This window comes from Loxodonta africana, chromosome 2, assembly GCF_030014295.1.
Source record: "Loxodonta africana isolate mLoxAfr1 chromosome 2, mLoxAfr1.hap2, whole genome shotgun sequence".
NCBI classification, from domain to species: domain Eukaryota; kingdom Metazoa; phylum Chordata; class Mammalia; order Proboscidea; family Elephantidae; genus Loxodonta; species Loxodonta africana.
Genome location: NC_087343.1, coordinates 165160389 through 165181884, shown reverse-complemented (window position 1 = coordinate 165181884; position 21496 = coordinate 165160389). Strand labels below are relative to the sequence as shown.

Genomic DNA, 21496 nt, shown 5'->3' with positions numbered 1-21496 from the left:
TACTACACTGGGGTCAGCTAAAACCCCTCAGGTATACTGTCCTGGGACAATTGTTGACTGCTTGGACCAATGGACATTTGTCCCTGTCTGATGCCTTTTGGTCACTGAGCGGGGAGAACTTCTGAGTCTGAGAGCTGGGCCTGCACACAGTGGCTCCAGGTGCCAGAAGGGACATGGCTTGGTGGCTGCTGCCCTCCCTCACTGCCCCACAGTGCTGCCAGGGTCTGGTGTCTGACAAAGGCTGCCCGTGCTCCCGGAGAGAGGAGGCAGAGGAGGAGGCCCGGTGACACACTTACCCTTTTCCTGTTGTTAGCAGGAAGACTGTCAGAAGGAAGCTTTGTTCTAAGAATCAAGCGCATGAAGCCCAGTGCCAGGTGGAAATGGGCACGGGGCAGTGGGCCCATCTGAGACAGCTTAAGGAAAAACAAAAAAGTGGGATGAGGATGTTGGAGGGGTAATTTGCACACCAGACCAGTTTCATGCCTCCAGGGTGGCAACGACTGATGGTGGCTTCCCTTTTCCAGGCCCTTGCCTCCAGGTCCTCACAGACAATCAAACCATTGTCCTACCTAGGAGTCAGAAGACCTGAGATTCAGACCAGGCTGTCCATTCACTCACCCTGTGACATTGGGAGAGGCCCTTCCCCTCTATGTGCCTCAGTTTACCCAACTGTAAAGCGCTTGTTCAGGTCTACACTTAGAGCCTCAGCTACTCAGTCTGTGGCACTTGGCTTCTGACTGATGGGCCACTCAGGCCAGTTCCCAACGTCCGTAGGCTCAGCTCCCACCCCACCCCGACCCTGCCGTGGGGACAGACATCCAGAGCAGTGCGTCTAACCACTCTGACCCTGATGCCTGGCCTGCCTCCTCTCATGGCATCGCATCCTGTTACCTAAAGGATGTGAAACCCCTCTGGGCCTGGCCAGGGAGGGGCCAGGACTGGGAGCCCTCACCCCACTCAGACACTGGCCACTTGGCCCCATCCCCTCTCTGCCAACCTCTCCAAGAATGGCAGCCAAGGCATGTACAGCCACGACAACCCAGCGGAACCCCGCATGATGGTGCAGAGGGAGAAAGAGAAGTCCAGAGAGGAAACGGGGCATGTTGATGTCACTCAGCACAACTGCCACCCAGGTATCTCCCCCACCAATCCCAGACAGGGTTCCTTATTGATCTGCAGACACCCCCACCACCCCAGCTCCCTCTTGCGCCCCGCCAACCGAGACACTGGGTTCTGGACCTGATGCCCTCTGAAGGCTGCTGGTCCCAGCTCCCCTCCCCATCCAGCTCCTCCAAGCCCCTTGGGAGAGGAAAACCTGGGGAAGTTGCAGGTGAAATGTTCCTCTCCTTTGTGATATCTCAGGGTGAAGGAAGCACTTTCAGCGAAGGTTTATCTGCAGCTTAAGCTTCCTGGGTCAGTGGCTAAGCAGCTGCTGCTTATCTGGGAGGAGGGTTTGAGGCCCACAGGGCAGGCTGATCCAGAAGCCTCTATTAAATGGAACCTTCACAGCTGGCAGGGTGGCACCACTGTCATGCCTTTATTCACAACGAGTGCATTTATTATGCTCCTGCTGTGTACATGGCTCTGTGCCTGAACACACTGATGTGAGAGACACAGAGATGAATGAAACCACCCCCCTCCCCAGGCACACACATACACACTCTGTCCTCAAAGAGCCCGCAGAGGAGACAGATACCAACACCACACCATAATGCAGAGGAGAAAGGATTCCATCCTGTAGGGGCAGGGTTGCAAACTCAGGGTCTATGGAGGCTAAGAAGATCTGTTAGCGCTGGAGGTGACTGGGTGGGGATGGGGCAAAGTGGAGAGCACGGGCCCCATCTGAAGGGGGCAGCAGTGGCCATTGGGGAATGTAGGCTCAGGGGTTTCCAATCTTCCAATATTTGAAGCAAGAAGTAGGATTTTTATGTAAAATCTCCTACTGGCAACTAGCTCCATATTTGGCAGGGGCCAAGTAAATTCTGCCTGTGGGCCAGATGTGGCCCGTCAGTTTGTGGCCTCTGTTCTCTTAAAAGGGATAGAGAATACACTGTGGAGTTCAGTGGAGGCTGACTTCCCTGCAGATCAGTTATCTGGGAAGGCTTCCTGGGAGAGGTGGCACTGGCGCTGGTCTGCAAGGATGGAGAGGACGCTTCTGGGTAGGGAGTCATACCCACTGGAACTGTAAGTCAGCAGCCCCTAGCCTTAAGACCTGAAAGGCAGGACCAAGGGCCCTGGCCATCTAGAAAGCCCATCTTCCCCTCAAAGAAGACCCCGTCTCCATCCCGAAGCAGGCACAAAGGTATCAGCTCTGTTCTGTCCCCAGGCGGCAGGAGGCGGGGCGCCCACCCAGCCAACCTCCGAACTAAATCAGATAACAGAAAAGCCAGGGTCCAATTTCACCCCTGTAGCTTGGGGAACTGGTCAGCTAATGTAATTGCTCCGTTGGAGGAAGGGAGAAAAAGGGACAGCAGAGGGACAAAACAAGGTTGAGAATCATGTCCTGTCTGGTCAAGCCCGGCTGGTTACATAACCCAGCCTTCAGGACAAAGCCACACATAGTGGTACCAGGGAGGGCCTGGCCTGGGTAGTCTTGGAATGCAGAAAGGGCCTCCCTCCCTCCCCTGTCCAGCCCTGCCCTCAGCCTTGCCCTACAGCTCCTGGAAAGCCCACCACAGACTGCAGAGCTGGAGATGGAGACTAAGACCCCAAGATAAGGCACTTACCAGGATCACACAGCAAATTGAGAACAGAGTCGGAACTAATAATAATAATGAAAACTTTTACTAAGTGATTACTTTGTACCAGACACTGGGATAAATCCTTCATACGTATTATTTCACTTTAAAGCCTAGCTATGACACCATACGATAAATACTCTTATTATTCCCATTTTACAGGAGAGGAAACTGAAGCACAGAGAGACAAAGTAACTTATCCAAGATCATCCAGCTATTAAGTGGAGGAGTTGGCTTAGACCACACTCTGAATGAACTGTAATGCCAGTGGGCTACTTTCTGCTTGAACCACATCTCCCCGTCAACAACCCTCTCTCAAGCCTGTACGCGTGCAAGCAGCCCCGACATCCTACCAATATTTCAGGGGGTCACCATGAAAACTACAGACTCTCTCTTCAGAAAAATCATACCTATAAACGCCTACAAAATGTTACACATGATTTCAGGGGTACAGACCCCGGAGCCGGTGGAAATAGGATGGGTCAAGATCATGGGATACACAAGAGACAGGAGGTGGCAGGAGGAGGAGACTCCCCCAGGCTCCCTGTGCGCCCCCATATCTGCAAAATCAGACCCCAAGCTGGCAGCAGCCTTAGTCCATGTGCGTGGGCATGAATCAGGGCTCAGGCCTAGTCATCCAATCAGGGCTGGGAGAACAAGATGAATCACAACACACACTGGCCAGAGCCTCTCTGCACCCACTGTGGGTGACTCACAGCTCCCAGCTGCTGGGCGATGGTGTGCAGCTGGGTCCCAGCATCACCAGGCACACCGTCTCAACCTTCTGCCCACCAAGGAACTCATCAGACCAGGCAGCTCAGAGGTACTGCCAAGGGGGGATCCCTTTATAGCCCCTGCCTAGCTTCTACCCCAGCCAGTGACCCAGGGCTGGGGGGAGGGTGGTAAGTCAGGAAGAACAGCCCCTGACGAGGCACTGAAGACGCAGGTTCTGATCCCAAGTGCTCTGCTACTTCACGGTGCAACCTCTAGAAGGCCCCTTCCCACCTCTCCGCCTCAGTTTCCCGAACAGTAAAATGGGGAGAATGGACCCGAACAATTTCTTCCCAGCTCTAAAGCCCTGAGTCTATTTAAAAACAAAAAACCCTGACAACGCTATGAGTCGGAATAGACTCAATGGCACTGGGTTTGGTTTTTTTTGGTTTTAACAAACCTCAGGAACAAAACTGAGATCCTACCCTCAAGTGGTAATATAAACATCCCTCGGAAAAACAAAAGTCAAACTTAAAGACTCTACTTTTTTTTTTTTTTAAAGGATATCGAGAAGCCCTTTTTATAGTCCAGCTTCCCCCATCCCACCTCCATTGTTCCAAATATCCTCTCAGGACTGAGAAAATACATTTGGTTTCCGTCTGGGGTTTGGGCTTCTTAGTGTTCTTCCTCTTGGAGGCTGCCCCACCCTCCCTGGCAGCTCTCTCCCCAGGGTACACCCACCTCTGTCCCCAGCATTGGTCCGGGCCACCCTGAGGGCTACAGCTACCCAGCCTGCGAAGATGGTTGTGAGGCGAGGGGAGAGTATAGTTTCGGGAAACAAATCCTTCCCTGCAGAGGGGTAGAGGCAGCTCTGGGTTCTGGTCCCAACCATGACACGGATACCCTGTGTGGCCTTGGGTGAGTCCCTGCGCCTCTCCAGGTCTCAGCTCCCCAGTTGTGAAATGCAGGGGTTCCTACCCTGTGTCAGTGAAGGCTTTGGGCTCCTGAGGCGGGAATGAACATGCAGGGAGGATGGTGGACTCTGATTTTGATTCCCATCCCCTCCTGCTAGAACCAGAGGAGACCCACTTTTCTCTCTCTAGTTTTGTCTCTCGTCCTAGCTGTGGAACCTTGAACTCATCACTGGGTTTGAGCCTCAGCTGGCCCACCGATAAAACTGGAAGAATGACAGTATTTGCAGTGGTGGCCCCAACACAATCTCCATCAGCCTTCCTCCGAAGCCTGATCCACTCATTTGAAGGAATGGATTTTTCATACCTTCAGAAAATCAATCTAAGTTATGCCTGCTGCACAAACATTCCAAGACAATCTCCTACTGAACCCCTTCCAATGAGAGTATGCTCCCAAGCACCTCCTAGATAAAATTCCTAGATCTGTGGAGCCCTGGTCGGCAGTTCAAATCCACCAGCCATTCCTTAGAAACCCTATGGGCAGTTCTACTCTGTCCTATAGAGTCACTATGAGTTGGAATCGACTAGATGGCAATGGGTTTGTACCACCTTCTAGCCGTATGACCTCAGTATTCCCATCTATAAAATGGGGACAGCAGTGCCTACCTTATAGGTTGTTCTGGGGCTTAACCCAGATGAGATTACATGGAAAGTACCTAGAAGGCGCATGCAAGCTGTCAATCAATGTTAGCAGCAATTATGATTATCATCATTACTAAAATTATTAAAACCACTGGACTGGTCAACCTCAGCCCTCTTGGACCACATCTGGCCTTGCTGTAATCACCTCTACACACCAGCTGCAGCCCACACCCTTCTCTGAAACACGACCCACCCTCTCTATCTGACCCCTGCCCACAGCCTGCCATCAAAAGCACCCAGAGATTCCCCATCCTCACCACCCTCAAAGCCCCCACCCTTCCAGTCCCCCTTGCCATTTGTGTCTTCCTCAAGTTGCCCCAGTACTGTCTCCTGAAAGCAGGCTGGGGTTTGCTGTGTCCCATCATTGTGTCACAAGGCGGTTTCTGGGGGACAGGGAGCTGGTACAAGATAGTGGCTCCTTGAAGGCAGGGTAAAGAGAGACTGGGCTTTGCTCTAGATCCCAACATTTGCTGAGCGTCTCACTATGAAAACAGAAGAGCCCAAGGAGAGAGGCATCAATGTTTTGGGTTTTTTTTATGACCTTCCCCAGTGGTTTTAAACTTTTGTGAGCAGCAGAGTCCCCTGGAAGACTTGTCGAAACACACATTATGGACCCCACCCTCGGCGTTTCTGATTCAGTAGGTATGGGTTTGGGCTAGATAATTCGCATTTCTAACAAGTTCCCAGGTGATGTTAAAGCTGCTGGTCCGGAGGCCAGCTTTGAGAACCACCAATTTAACCCTGCAGGTGGATCAGCCGGCATTTCCCTAAATAGGTGATGCTAAGACTCCTGTAAAACCATAAGCAGGAGTTACCCAGGGATAAAGAGGCAGAGGGCGCATCACCGGTAAAGGCCCTGAGGTGATGACATGCACTTCTCCTCACCTGGCCTCTGCCTGGGCAGGCAGCTATTGGCAAGGCTGGTGGCGTAAATCAGAGGTGGCTGCCACTGAGTGATGACTACAGCAAGCCTCCACCTACCGCCCCTTGAGACCTGCCCAGGCAGGCCAATTCTCGGCCAGCAGGGGCTAAGGAGAATCCAAGCCCCTCCCTCAAAGAGCCAAAAACCTCAAGCTAGGACTTGGCCAGAACCCCCACCAAAACATCTCGCTATCTTGCTGTGGGCTCCTGGATTCTGCTCCACAGCTCAGAAATGGGGAGCTCGCTTCTCCCAGATACATGCCTTCCATCTTGGTAGCTCTGCTTTTTAAAGTTTCCTCCTTACTCTGGGTTGAAATCAGCCTTCTCTGACACATGCACTCATCGGACCTGCCTCCTGATGCCTCACAAAGCAAGTCTGTGTCCTCCAGCCAGAGCAGCCCCTCGGAAGTCAGCAGCCCCTGACCGTGATCCCCTGAGCCTACACTGCCCTAAACTGAGCCATCCACCTTTCTGAGCCTTGTTTACCACATCTGCTAATAGGGGATAATCTTTGGGAACCATATATCTGAAAAGGGTTTATAATCCAGAATATATAAAGAACTTTGATTCAACAACAAAAAAGGCAAACAACCCAATTAAAACATAGGCAAAGGACTTGAATAGGCATTTCACTAAAGAAGATATACAAATGGCCGATAGGCACATGAAAAGATGCTCAAAATCATTCGTTGTCGTTGCTGTCAGATGCCGTTGAGTCAGCTCCAACTTACAGCAACTCTGTACAACAGAACAAAACACTGCCCAGTTCTGCACCATCCTCACAATCGTTGCTTTGTTTGAGCCCATTGTTGCCGCCACTGTGTCAATTTGTCTCATTGAGGATCTTTCTCTTTTTCTCTGACCCTCTACTTTACCAGGCATGCTGTCCTTCTCCAGGGACTGGTCCCTCCTGATAACATGTCCAAAGTACCTGAGACAAAGTCTTGCTGTCCTCACTTCCAAGGCACCTGCTGGCTCTACTTCTTCCAAGACAGATTTGTTCGTTCTTCAGGCAGTCTGTGGTGTATCCAATATTCTTCGCCAACGCCATACTCAAGGGCATCAATAAAACCACAATGAGATACCACTTCACCCCCACTACGATGGCTATTATCAGAAGATGGAAAGTAACACCTGTTGGCAAGGAAGTCGAAAAATGAGAACCGCATCCACTGCTACTGGAAATGTAAAATGGCGCAACCACTGTGGAAAAGTTTGGCTGTTCCGTCAAATTTAAACATAGAATTAGCATTAGAATTATCAATTCCACTCCTAGGTATGTAACCAAAAGACTTGAAAGCAGGGACTCAAACAGATACTTGTACACCAACATTCACTGGGGCACTATTCACAATAGTCAAAAGGTGGAAACAATCCCCATTTGTCCATCAACAGAGGAAGAAATAAATAAAATGTGGTCTATCTACACAATGGAGTACTACTCAGCCATAAAGAGAAGTGAAGGTCTGGTAACTGCTGCCATGGAGATGAACCTTGAAAACATTATGCTGTGTGAAGTAAGTCAGACACAAAAAGACCAATATTGCATGATTCTACTTACATGAACTATCTAGAACAGGCAAACGTATGGAGACCAAAGTTTGTAAGTGGTTATCGGGTGGGAAGGAGGGGGAAGTGGAGAATTATTGCTTAAGGGGTACTGAGTTTCTGTTAAGGGAATTAGGAATGACTGCATGGAAGAGGTGACACTGGGGCTGGGCACTGGAGGAGGAGGGTTTTTGGGGTGGTGAGCGAGTGCACCATCCTCATCATAAGCAGAGCTGTGGAGGCAGGAAAGGACAGGGACACTCACAGAGAGTGGAGAAGAGGCAGTCCTGCTTGAGCACTGAGAGGGGCTGGGGGATGGGGCTCTGTGGTCACAGAGTGGGCCACCTCCAATACCTTGCCCTCAAATCATGAGTGCTAAATAAATGCACATTTGAGAAGCACATTTTTACATCAGATTAATCCAAACTGTTTCAAGGAATAAGACAAGTGGGAATCGAAGGACCAGGAGGCAACTTAGCATGAAGTCCCCTGGAGAGAAGAGCTTCAGCACCCTCTGCCACTCCTTTGGTGACATCTGCCCCCAAAATATCCATCCGTTCCACCAAGCTCCACACCTCTAGAACCAAAGCGGATGGACAGAACTTTGTTAGGGCCCCACGCACAGGAGAAAGCACCTTTGCTAGTGGGTCCCAGAGACCAAGAGACCCTCCTTTAGCCTCTACTGCAGGAGGGAGGAAGACAGCCCTGCCTCCCCTATCCCAGTCTACTCCTTACTCACAAACTCACACACCCACCAGCTTCCCCCCAGCCCACCCATTACTGACTCACATTTGAGGAAAAAGGCTGAGCCCATTTCACAGAGTGGGAAATGGAAGCAGAAGGTTCGACTCCTCCATAAAACCACAGTCCCCAGCAGCCTAGGCTATGGCCACCGGCCCCAACATCCCCAAGGGGCACCTCTAAGGCCAGCTGGGCCAAGTGTATACCAGAGGTCAAAGAGGCTCCTAGGCAGAACACTGAGGGCCAGGCATATGGGGAACTTACCAATATGTGCAGGAAGAGGCAACTCAGAAAGGCTGTGTGAAAAGCAGGGTGGGGAAGTGGGCCAGCACCACCCCGAATGCTGAGGTTCTCAGATGAAAGGGGAACTGAGAGAAGTCACCTAGGCCTGACCCACTAAGGCACGCCTTCTGACCATTTGCCAACTCGCCAGACTCTTCGCATACCTTCAGCGACGGGGACCTCACCTCCTCTCCATGCAGCCTATTTCCCTGTGAGCTTCCCTGTAGCTGCTACCTTTGAGGCTGTCTCCGCCCTTGGGAGCCCCACAGGACAAGACTATGTCTCTCTACATAGCAAGAGCCCTTCAGGGCTTGGAAAGCAGTAGGGCTGTCCCTTAAGGCTCCTTCCCCAAACCTTAGGCTATCTTTGATGACCCTGACCCCAAGGCAGCTGCAAAGTCCTGCAGCCTCCTCCTCCCTCTTCATTCCACTGCCTGAGTCAGAGCCTGGTCAGCTCTCTACTGACCAGGATAAGCACCATCTCTGAGCTGGCCTCAATACTGTCAGTCTTGCCACCATCTTTGCCCAAATGATGCCTGAGAGAAACAGCACAATGGAGCAGAACTAGCTCAGGCTTGGGGGCAGGCAGACTTGGGTTCAAATTCCAGCTCTGTAAATAAGTGAGTCAATCTCCACGCCCCCATCTGGAAACGGGGTGGGGGTTACCACCACCACCCCCACCAGCTCCTTTGCAGGGGTATTGTACAGTTTCAATGGGGTGTCTGTACAGAGCCTGGCACAGCGCCTGGCACAAGGCACAGTAACAGGCATCGACTCAACGAGCTGCTTACAACCCTCTGTCCTCTCCACCAACTACAGAATAAAATCTGAGCTCCTGAGCAGGATACTGCAGGGTCCCCACAGCCCAATCTTGACTCCCGCCGCCCCCCTCTGCACAGCCTGCATCCTCTCAAACACTTCCTCCCCCAGGAAGCCATGCTGACATTGACAACCAGAAGTGCTTTTTCCCTCCACTGACTTCCCCAAGCCCACCTCCTGCCTCACAGCCATCACTTGGGCCCTCGTCTTCTCTCCCCCCTCAGACCAGCAACCTCTCCAGGTCAGAAATCAATAGCACCTCACCCCACTTTGTTTCCCCTGCCACCCCAAACCACAGACATCTATCGTACATATTTAACAAATTACCCTAATGTTCCATTTCAAGTCAAGAATGTCCAAGTCCTCCAAACAGTCCAGATATTTCAAGCCATACTCAAAACCAAATTCCAAGCCAGCAGAAGTCAGCCAGTCACCAGGGACTTAAAAGCCTAGCTCTGATCCTAAGTATGGAAGAAGGGTCAGGCAGGTCCAAAGCCCAGGGCAGAGAGAGCTTCAGGCTGCTGAGACCAGAGCCCACTTCCAAGTGTCTCAGAGACAGTTTTGCAGTTGGCCCCTAGGCCAGCCCCCAGCCCATGCTTTAACACTCTTAACCACATCCTCAATTTCACTTGTGAAAGAGTTCCTTGCATAGCCCCATGTGATGGAAGGCTCACTGTCCATCTTCTCTTGCCTGTGGCTCCCTCCCTTCATCTGTTGATTCTTCCACAGACATCTCCTCCTGCCCTAACTGATGGACAGACAGTCCCACGCCTCAGGCCCCCCTTCAGTCTTCCCGTCCCTCCACTTAATCCCCTACTCTTCTGTTGTTGTCGTTGTCAGGTGCCATCAAGTTGATTTTGACTCAAGGACCCCACGTGACAGAGTAGAACTGCCCCATAGGGTTTTGTAGGCTATAATCTTTATGGGAACAGATTACCAGGTCTTTTTCCCATGGAGCCACTCGGTGGAACTGCTGACCTTTTGGTTAGCAGCTGAGTGCTTAACCATTGCACCACCGGGGCTCCTTCCTGCTTTTCTGAGTCGCCTCAAAGGCCAGCTAAGTAGTAGAATTTCTACTCTTACTATTGCAAGCAGGCAGTGAACTCTCAGTCCAGAAGGGCCCTCTATTCCTAGGGCCCTGGAAGAGCCGACAGACCCTGTAAATCACGGAGGCAGTGCTGAAACAGCCCTTGAGCAGTTAGGACTGGAGTGCACACTTTCCTCCCCCAAGAATTTTGTTCATTATCTACCCCACCCACCACTCTCTCCCTAGGTCATGGTTTTAAGATGTTGTTTATTAAACAGCAATTTGTTTTCCATATTTGAAGTAATTACTCCAGGCCCCCAATTAGAGCCTGATCACCCCCACCAAAGACTGGGGCAGCCCAGGTGCAAAGGGCAGTGGCAGCCTGGGCGATCCTGTACAGTCACTTGCAGGGTACTGCTTGAGGGCCAACAATGTACCTGATGCTGTGCTAGGCTCACGAATTCCGTATTCGTGTGCATTTTCCATTAGGATTCTGCAGTCTTGACATTGCTCAAAGTCCACCCCCGTTACTGTCTTCAAGGGCCTCTGGGGCTAGGTCACCCAGGGCTGGGACCACTGACCAGACCAGTCCCTTAGTTTAGCAATGAGGACCTTGTCAACGGTCAATTCAGAAAACAGCAGTCTTGGAATGGAAGGCCCTTGGCCTTGGGTCTCTCATCTCTACCCAATAGCTCCACTTCTCAGCCCCACCTCTGCCCCCTGCTGATCTGAAAGTGACCTGGTCAGAATGCAGGCGGAAGGCTCTGCTGTCTCATGGATGCTAGGGAGAGAGAGGCCTGTTGACAAAGCTACCAGCTGCCCCCAGTTGGAGCCAGGGAGATGGGCCCTGTGCAGCCGCACTGGGAGGGTATTCCTGCCACGGACCCAGCCAGCACCAAAACGTGGACCATCACAGAGCTCCAGGTCCATCTGCCTGCCCCTCCTTCCCCAGCCGCCCACAGTGACAAGAGCTAGGGCACAAAACCTCACCAGGAATGAGTACCAGGCAGAAGGGAGCATCACCTGGGGGGTAAGGGCAATGGAATGGGGGTGGAGACACATGTTCTCATAATTTCAACTGAAAATGAAACCGTGAGCTCAATCACAGCAAGACCTTGTAGAGAGGGCCCTGTGGCTGAGACACAGGCTAGGGGAAAAAAAAAAAAAGGCTAGGGAAGGGAGGGTCAAATCTCAGTTCTACCACTTCCAACCTGTGTGACCTTGGACTTTACCATTCTATACCTCATCTTCCCTCTCTGTAAAATGTGGTTAATAATAGTGTGGAAAGATTAAATGAGATAATGTATTAAAGCAATTAGCCCAGTGCCTGGCCACAGTAAACACACAATAAATACTTGTTGAATGTAAACATGCTATCATTTATTGAGATACAAATAGGCTCTCAATGCATCCTTACTCTGGCAGATACTATATCTTTCCCAGGTGAGGAAACTGAGGCTCAGAGAGGACAAGGAACCAGCCCAAGGTCACACAGCTGGGAAGTGACAAACACCCAGATCTGTCTGTATCTCTGACCAGGACACACTTTGCCAGGTCATTTTGGAAGCCCTCCTTTTAGGGGCACTGGGGCGTGAGGGGGTGTGGGGCTCTGTATCCCCCGTGTCTGGCACGCCGGGGTACTGGGATCTGAGAAAGAGCTGGACGACCACTAGCCCTCCCCCCATCCTCCGCTCCTAGAGCCCACGCGTCCCAGAGAAACCCATCCTCATCTCCCTCCTAGGGCATTAAAGAGCAGCGATCAACAGGGGACTCGCTGCTACGGAGAACCTGAAGAGGAGGGAAGTTAGAGACCAGGCCGCTAAGAGCCTGAAGAAAACCGGTCCGGCTGCCTTACCCTTGCCGAAGCTGGGACCCGGCCTCTAACCCCCTCCCTCGCCAGACAAAAGTTTCCCCTGTTCCGGAGCAGAAGAGGGGGAGGAGGCATTCCTCTTGAGTGACATTATCCGTGACCTACAGCTGCCGCGCTGCCCTCGCCCGAAACCCGGCCTGCCCCCGGCCCCCGCGCGGCCCCCCACCCTTTTGTCCTCTCACCCCCGCGCGCGGATCCCAGTAGACGCCACCCGCCCGCCCGGCGCCCGCCCGCACCAAACTTGCGCCGGCGGCCGCTCGGGCCCCGCGCGGCCTGCACGCCCGGCTCGCGCTCCGCCGGCTCAGCAGCAGGGGATTGGCCGGCCCCGGCCCTCCTGGCCTTCTTACCTGCCGCGGCTGGGGCGCCGGCCGGACACCTGGGTCACCCAGGCCGTGCGCGCGCCGCCCGGGCTCTGGCCGGGGCTGGGGTTAACCCCTTCCCGGCCGCCTCCCGCCGCTCCCACCCCCGCTCCACGCCGCAGCCGCCGCCCGCTCCGCCTCCCGTTCCTCTTCTCCCCTACCCGCCCTCCGGGTGCCCAGCCCCCAGTCCCTACCCCCGGCACGGCGCTGAGCAGCTGGCAGCCTCGCCCCTTATCCCGCGGTGGGGAGAGGAGGTCTTCCCCGAAGACTGGAAGTTGGGGCGCGCTACCTCGCTTCCCCCGGGCCCTCGGAGCACAAAGGGGCGTACCCGCGCGCCGAGGGCCCCCAGCCTGTCTCCTAGTACCCCTTCGGCCCCAGCACCTACCTCCCCGAATCGCGGCCGCTGGGAGTCGGGTTCGATCCCGTGATGGCGCGTGGGTGCCGGCCGGAGACCGGTTCCGGAGGCCCGGACTGCCGGCAGGCGTGCGGCGAGCGCCCCGGGGCGGGGGCCGGGGCGGGACCGGGCGCTGCTATCGGGGCTGGATTTCTCGGCTTCCACCCGGATTCTCCCGGCCGATTCGGTGCTGCTCGGCGACCACGTGACGCGGCTGCCTTTGACCCCTGTCTCCGAGCGGGTAGGGGGCGGGGGCCGGAGGGGGCGTCAAATGATGGACCCACGAGGGCCGGGGGCGGCTGCCGGAGTCCCGGAGGCAGTGACCCCGGGGAAACAAAGCCCCGGGGAAACCAACAAGTTATTCGGGGTCAGAGAGGGAGCAGGGCTGGGGGTCGGGAGAGGCGGCAGAGGGAATAGGAAAACAAAGACTCGTGCCTGCCATGTTTCTGAGGGGCCTGGGAGCACCCAGGCTGGACCCAAGGGGGCCTCCAGGCTCTGCCACCACCAGGCTTGTGACAACCCTCTAGGCCCTCCTCAGAGGGCTCCCGGCCAACCAGGTCTCTGCCTGGAGTGACCCTTCCTGGGCAGGCCTTCTCCCCTCCCCCCATCTTTGCCCTGACTCAGGCATCCCTCTTTATTGCCTTTATCGTGATTATCTGGTTCACTGTTTACTAGAATGTCCTCTTGCCCCAACAAGTTGTTCCCAGCTGAACCCCCAGCACCTGACACAACAGGCAGATGAAGAGGGGGATGACCTTGTGCACACAGATGTCTTCTTCCACTGAGCCTCAGTTTCCTACCTCCTGGTGTTATTTCAACCACCTCAAGGACCCCGCCAGTTAGATGAGGTTACAAAGGTTGTCACCATTAAACAGATAGGGACAACGAGGTCCAGAGAATCCAAGCAATTTCTGGGAGTCACATACATAACTGGGAGCCCAAGATGGCGGTCGGATCTGACTGCTGCGAGAGGGGTGTTTTTTGTTGTTTTCTTTTCTTTCTTTCTTTTTTTTTTTTTTTTTTTTACCATCCATGGGGCTTGGATTGGGCATGACTCCCTTAAGAAGCCTGTTAATGATACACATCTGTAGACCTCCCCACTGCAGATCCTGATTCTGTGGGTCTAGAGGAAAACCAGGGCAAATCTGGAAAACAGTGGATTGATGGATTCCTAAGATCCCCAAAATGCTCAAGATTATCTAACTGTAGGAGCAAAGCTCAAAAAATATAGGAGCAGCCAGAACAAAGCAAAGGGAGACAGAGAGGCTGAGCTCGGCATGTGAGGATCTAATAGACTCACCCCATTTCTATCAAAGGATGACCTCCCTGTACCGGGGAGAAGGGGCATTCCATTGGCCCACTCATGTCTCTAAGGGGGAAAGATGTTGAGGCCTGGACCAGGAGAGATGCTGAGCAAGTTGGGGATAAATCCCCGGCTCCTAATTCCCAAATATGCCCACGTGGGACCTCTGGATGCAGTATAGTCAGACAGGACTGAGCCTAACAGAGGTGGCCAGGAGCCCAAATGTCAGGCCATTTTTCAAAGACAGGTTGTGACTTCCTAGCCCACACTCCAGCCACCCTACCCGTTTGGTTAGAGAAATCAGCAAGTTCTCCTTGGGAATATGTGTTCCTATGGCCAATGATCTAAAGTCCTTGCAGATGGCCTGGGCCTTGGGCATGTTAAACAAGCCCCTAGAATCTTACTCATGCTATTATCTGCTTTAGAAGATCGTTCCATTCACATGAGGCCCTATAAGCATCCTCAGTGCCAGGCTCTGTGCTCCTGGTAAGGGGATGCAGGGCTGAAAGAGGCATGGATATGTACCCTCAGGAAGTGCCCAGGCTTGTGTGGCGGTGACCTGCATTGCATGTCCCTTCCTGTGTCTAGATGCTGGCTGTGTTCAGGGCCTACTGGAGGCACACACTGGTCCTTCTGCTTCCATTTTCCTGACTGTGAGGAAGAAGGGAACAATCTGAGGGGGCTTTTGGGAAAAGTAGCCCAAAGAATGGGTGGGTTCAGGGTGAGGAGTGGGATATTTTCAGCAGAAGGAACAGCCTGTTCAAAGACCAAATGGAAAGGGTTTAGGAATAGCTGAGTGTGGCAGTTGGGAGCGGGTCAGGGGAGACAAGAAGGAAAGAGTGATCTAGAAAACTGGAGAGGCTTGTTCAGATTAGGGGTGACCTTGGGTGAGTGCCTCCATAGACTGAACACTATCCTGAAGGCCCAGAGGGATGAGAAGGCTGTCAGCAGGTGACAGAGGTGTGGAGAGGAAGGGAGGGACCAGAGGCAAAGAGGCCCATCATGTCACAGAACCGTCCTCCTGCCAGAGCTGGGCTAGAGCCGGCATCTCACCAATGGACCTAAGGATCCAGAGCAGACTCACCCTCAGCATTGAGGGCACAGCCATGAGGTGGGGTGACTGCCCATCTCTTCCTACTCTTCTCAAGTTTTCACAGTTGCTGTTCTGTTCATTGAGTTGGACCCAAAGCCTTCCAGCTCACAGTCACCCAAAAACCTATAAGGAGGAAAGACTCAAGCCTCACCCAAGGAGTTGGCCTCAGTGGGTCCAGGTGAAGCTGGGCACCTGCATTTCTAACCACACCTCAGGAGGTTCAGAGGAAGACTGCCCTTGAGATGCCAACTCCTCCATCCTGCCAGGACACACTCACCTCTCCCAGAGCTTTGGGACCTTCTTTATGCTGACTGCTCCTACTACATAGACTCCCTCCTCAGCTCAAGTGGCCTCCCTACTGCCCAGCTGACACTTTTCTGGCTGTGCCAATGTCACCTCCAAGTCAAAAGCTGAAATCATCATCTTCCCCCTAAACCTGCTTATCCCCTTCTCCTGAGAGCCCAATCCGCACATCTGATCCAGAAACCTTGGACCTCCCCCTTATCCTCACATTCCATCCATGAGCGAGTCCCATTGGTTCTGCCTCAGTTTTTTATTTTTTGTAGCCCAACCACATTTCTTCACCATCATCACTGCCACCCTAGTCTTAGCCACAATCGGCTGTCTTGGTCCATGTTAACAGACTCTTAACTGCTCTCTTCCCCTCCAGCTTTGTACCCTCTAATGCAATCTCATCATGCCTATTTTCTACTTAAAACCATCAATGGCTCCCATTGTTCTCAGGATAAAATTCCCTGCCTTGTTGTCCAGCCTCATCTCTTCCTTGTTCTAAATGGTATACCCCAGTCCTCCCCTTTATCTAATTCCTTGTTAAATGTATAGAGCTAGACAGCCTGGGTTTGATTTCTGTCTTGGTCACTTACAAGCTGTGTGACCTTGGGCCAGTTATTCAACCTTTCCCTGCTCAGTTTCCTCATCTCTAAAGTAAGGATAATAGTATCTACTGCATCCGGCTGTTGTGAGGACTAAATGAGTTGTAATATGTAAAGTACTTGGTGTGGTACCTGTCACATAATAAGCACTATCTAAATGTTAGCTAAATGATTAATTCTGATCCTTTAGGTCTCAGGTTAAACTTCATTTCCTCCTGAGACTTTCCCTAGGCCCCTAATCAAGAACAGGCCTTCTGGTATACACTTCACATCCCTCTCTCTACATCCCCTGAACAGCTCCATTACCCATGTAGTTACTTGTCAGTGTCTGTCCCTCTAGAACATAAGCTCTTTGTGGGGCAGGGCCATGTTTGTCTCAGACACCGCTGAGCCCTAGTGCTACCTCCCCACCCCCACAGGGCCAGGCAGATGGTAGATAACCACACATATTTGCTAACTAAACAGATGAAATGAAAGTTAATAGATTTGTGACAAAACAGAGAACATTACCTACCTACAAAATGCCTACCAAGGGTACTTCCATTCATTCATTCAACATTTAGTAGTTAAACCAAAACCAAACCCATGACCATCAAGTCAATTCCGACTCAGAGCAACCCTATAGTACCTCTCCTATATTCTTCCTCATACCATCTGGGTTGGGGTGGAGGTGAATACAGAGATGAGCAAAAAGATCTGGCCCCTGTGCTGAAGGAACTGATAGTCTACTGTGAGCCACAGACATGTAAATTCATGGGAAGATACAATGCAATGTGACCATGTTGTTATAATGGCCTGTAACAATTTTATTTCCCAGGAGGCAAGGGTGGGCCTTTAGAACAATGAAAGTGAAAAGTAAAGAAAAGAGTAAAGTGAAAAAGATGGTTTGCTACTTTAGCTAGCATCACCAGTTCCCAACAGTGTTGTCTAGAGCAGGAAGAGTAGGTGGGCTCTACAGAAGCCTGATGCAGTCCTGTCTCAAGGGCATTCAAGCCACTGCCTCTTTCTCTTTCTGGAGACCTCCTATTGAGCCTTCAAGGCCCCACTTAAGCAGACCCTCCTCTTGGAAGCCTTCCTACTTCTACCAGGGCTCTGTATGGGCCCCAGTCATGCCTCTAGTGATTTTCTTGGAATATAGTGGGATTTGTCAGGGACAATTCAAATTGCATGTCATTTGCATCTTTTAAAAAAAGTAATCCGATGAATGTGTAACTACATGTGATTTCATGTTTGGACTTCAGTGGAGGCAGAAAATAGGCTCTGCCAGTCCACACGACCTGATTTGTGGTTTGGAGAACACAGGTCACCATAATGACAGCACTGACCACACAGTTAGTGTAACAGTGCTCTCTCTCACTCTCTTTCTCTCCCTCTCTCTCTCATACACACACCACTGTGAGCTCTTCAAGGGCAGAGACTCTTTTCTTTCTGGCAGGAAATCTGTAAAATAGGCAGGTTATCCATGCTTCAAATGGACAACAGATATGAATGGTTCTGGAAACCAGACTGTCTACAAAGTGTTACTTACTCTGGTGCTTGCCACCTACTTTCTGTTTGTTACTTCAACAACCCAGATAGCATGAAGTTCAGAGAGACCAAGCAACTTTCCCAAGGTCACACAGACAGTAGTGGCAGAAGAGGTTTCAAATCCAGGTCCACTCAACTAAAAGCCTGAGCTCTTGTCACTACTTACTCACCTCCTGGTCCCCAAGTGCCACGAGCCCCCAAATACGACCTAGGTTCTGTGTCTTTTTCTGTGGCAGCACACACCCACTTTCATCAAGGATGCTGCTGTTTAGAGAGTGCTTCCAAATGGTTCCCAAAGCAGTCCCATTTCAGGGGCCAGGTTTCACGTTTCAGGCAGAGCCTAAGGATGCTTGTCACACCTTCCCTGGCCCATCCCTTGCTCCCAGGGGTAGCCAGGGGAAGAGTGGGCTTCCGATTCACCTAGCATAGTCCCTTTCACCTGTAGCACTTTTTCAGCTTTTATAAAGCACCGTACAACAATTCTGAGGGCCGCACAGCAGCGAAGTGGTAGATACAGCAGAGACTTTTCATGCCCATTTTACAGACGAGAAAATGGAGGTCTGGCCAATCTACTAGAGATACCCTTAGCTTGCAAAAGAACTGAACTATGCTAAACACAGACACAGATCTTCAGATCACCAGCCCACGCTCTTTCAAATCCCTGGAGGGTTCAGCTTGACCTAAAGAACAGGAATGAAAGAGGAAAGATGAAAATCCTCACACAGGGAAGAGAAAGGCTTCTAGGAAAAAAAAAAAGTAAATTTGCTTTATAACTTATAACTGTAACTCACTGATTACAACCTGACAATCGGAAAAACACTCCCCCAAGTGTGCTCTCTAAAGGATTGTTATCAGTGCTAGGCTCTAAGCCCCCTGAGGGCAGGACAGGGGTAGGGCGGAGTTCAGAACAAACAGAGGTCAGAGTGGAAAGCTCAGACACTCTCAAGAGGGGCTCTGCCCTGGCCTTGCCCTCACCTCCAGGCCATTTGTCACTCACTCTTCCACTACTGACATCTTCATTTCCTGATTCTCTTTACTAAAGAAAGAACAAGAAAAAAAAAAAAAAGAAAAAAAAGCAGCTGTCAATTCTGTCTCACAGTGACTCCACGTGTGTCAGAGCAGAACTACGCTCATAGGGCATTCAATGGCTGATTTTTCTAAAGTAGATCGCCAGGCCTTTCCTCCAAGGCACCTCTGGGTAGACTCAAACCTCCAACCTTTTGGTTAGCACCTGAGTGCTTAATCATTTGTACCACCCACAGACTTCGCTTCGCTACCTGGAGTCAAACACTTTTAACATCACTCAAATCAAAAGGATAAACAGAAAAGAAGTTTCTCTACACCTGTTCCCATCAATTTAGTTCATCCTTACCACTCCAGTGGGGCAGGGGGTAGGCATTACAACTTTCATTTTCCATTTAAACAACGGCTGAACAGTTGAGTAGCTTTCCCAAGGCCCCTTGTCTCCCCACAAGTCCAGAGGTGTCTCCATGAGGTGAGGACAGGAAGGGATCATTGAGGTCACAGATCAGGAGGATGATGTCCAGTTCTCTGGCCCCACCTCTCCATATGCACACACCCAAGCCACTCTGTTCATCTTCATTACCTTCTTGGCCCCGTTAGCATCTGAGTCTGTGATTCTTGAATGAGTCCAATGCGCTTCATTACAGAAATTGAGACACTGAAGCCCAGGGAGGGGAGGGACAGGGCCTGCTCAGATATCGTAACAGGTGGTAGAACTAGGACTAGATCTGAGGCCCCTGACTGTCAGGAGCTGGGAAGGAGGTGGCACCAACAAGGCAAGGCCTCCCAGGTCCAGACACAATTCCTGGGCCCTTGGGGATGTTCCAGCATGGTGATATGGGCAGTGTTGACCCTGTTGGGAAGTTGGCTATGGGACTGGCCAGATGCTTGTCTGGGGGCGATCTGCTCTGACAGGCATAGAAATTCTTACCATTCCAAGGCCCCGACTTCACATGGACCTGCCTGGGCTGGGTCTGTCTTGAGATGGAGCTTGGGTCTGGAGGAGGGAAGACTCAGGAAATAGCAGGGATATCCTACATACACATACACACACAGCACATAGTTGAACTCATTCGCACGCATACGCTGCACACACCACACCACTCCCCTAACTTCCCTCCTCCCCAGCCCACCCTCCATCCAGTGCCTAAGGGCTTTAGAGTTTGACTGTCTTGAGTTTGAATCCAGAGACAACCCTTACTTATGGTTACTTAACTATTTGGCTTCATTTGTTTATTTGTAGAAGGTGATAACTGTAGTTACCTCACAGGGTAGCTGACAGAATTAAATATTAGGAAACTGCGGAAGCACAATGCCTAGTATAGCTATAGCTGTGTCATGAATTGAATTATGTCCCCCCCAAAATATATGCATCAATTTGGCTGGGCCATGATTCCTGTTATTGTATGATTTTCCTCTATGATATTAATGGGGGGGATGGGTGGCAGTTGTGTTAGTGAGGCAGGACTCAATCTACAAGATTGGATTGTGCCTTGAGGCAATGTCTTTTGAGATATAAAAGAGAGAAGCTAGCAGAGAGACGGGGGCGGTGGGGGGGGGACCTCATGCCACCAAGAAAGCAGTGCTGGGAGCACAGCACTTTGGACCTGGGGTCCCTGCATGGAGAAGTTCCTAGGCAGGGGAAGATTAATGAGAAGTCTAACAGAGAAAGAAAGCCTTCCCCTGGAACTGACGCCCTGAATTTGGACTTTTAGCCTACTTTAAAGGAAACAAACTTCTCTTTGTTAAAGCCATCCCCTTGTGGTATTTCTGTTATAGCAGCACTAGATGACTAAAACAAGCTGTTACTGTCATTTTTATCCAACACTCCCCTAGAGCTCACCCGAGTTCTCCCTCTCTCTCGTAGGCACAAAGGCACACACACACCCCAGAGGTTCACTCCCAGGCTGCCCTTAGCCAGCTGGCCTGCCCTCCCAGCCCTATCACACTGTGACCCCCCCATTCTGGGCAGCCAAGTCCCCTCAAGTCCTGAGCATGGGCCATGTGTGTTCAGGATTCCTTCTGCCCAGAATGCCTTCCCCTCTGCTTCTTCACAATTCTATCCCCTTCCCCCATCATTCAAGGTCCAGCTCCAGCCCCACCTCCTCCTCCCGTCTCTCCTGACTGACCTCTAGTGTTCTTTCTCCTCTGAGGCCCTCTGAGTCAATGCCACTGAGTCCTGCCTTGGAATTCCTGACTCTGTCGATGATAAAGCCTCTTCCTTTTTCCTCCCCACTTTTTTAAATAGAAAAAAGCATTTTCCAAGCAGATTTGGTATACCCTAAGTTCACCTCTTGATCCCTGTGACATTCCACATGTCAACACCTGTAGTCAGTCACCCATCGCTCATCTACCTGAAGCTGGGAGCAGAGCAGGACCTAGGGGCCATGTGGTACCGACCAGTCACCCAGATGGAGAGACAGGATAATCTACAAAATGAAAGAGACTGCCTGAAGTAACAGAAGAAGGAGAGTCAGGAAAAGGAGGAGGAAATGGAATGCATGGCTAATTCCCTCCATGAACACTGCCTCCTTTGCTATATGACCAGAACTGGATGGTGCCTGGCTGCCATTACTGAATGTTTTGATCAAAAATTCTAGAGAAGAATCCTGATTAAAAAGGGGGAAAAAATGTC

The 21496-nt window shown here is 51.6% G+C and overlaps 1 protein-coding gene across 17 annotated transcripts in view; it reads right to left on the bottom strand.

Annotated features, from left to right (window-relative positions):
* Nucleotides 1–21496, bottom strand: part of NDST1 (N-deacetylase and N-sulfotransferase 1) — a 173266-nt gene that overhangs the window by 126582 nt on the left and 25188 nt on the right. For 2 of the 17 annotated variants that reach the window (XM_064278242.1, XM_064278316.1), the window contains exons 1-2: nt 8321–8529; nt 6915–7117 (exon numbers count right to left, since the gene is read on the bottom strand). The exons of 2 other annotated variants lie outside the window; for them this stretch is intronic. The gene's annotated coding sequence lies outside the window, so the exon portion shown is untranslated. 13 more of the 17 variants (XM_064278273.1, XM_064278272.1, XM_064278261.1 and 10 more) reach the window with 13 other exon arrangements.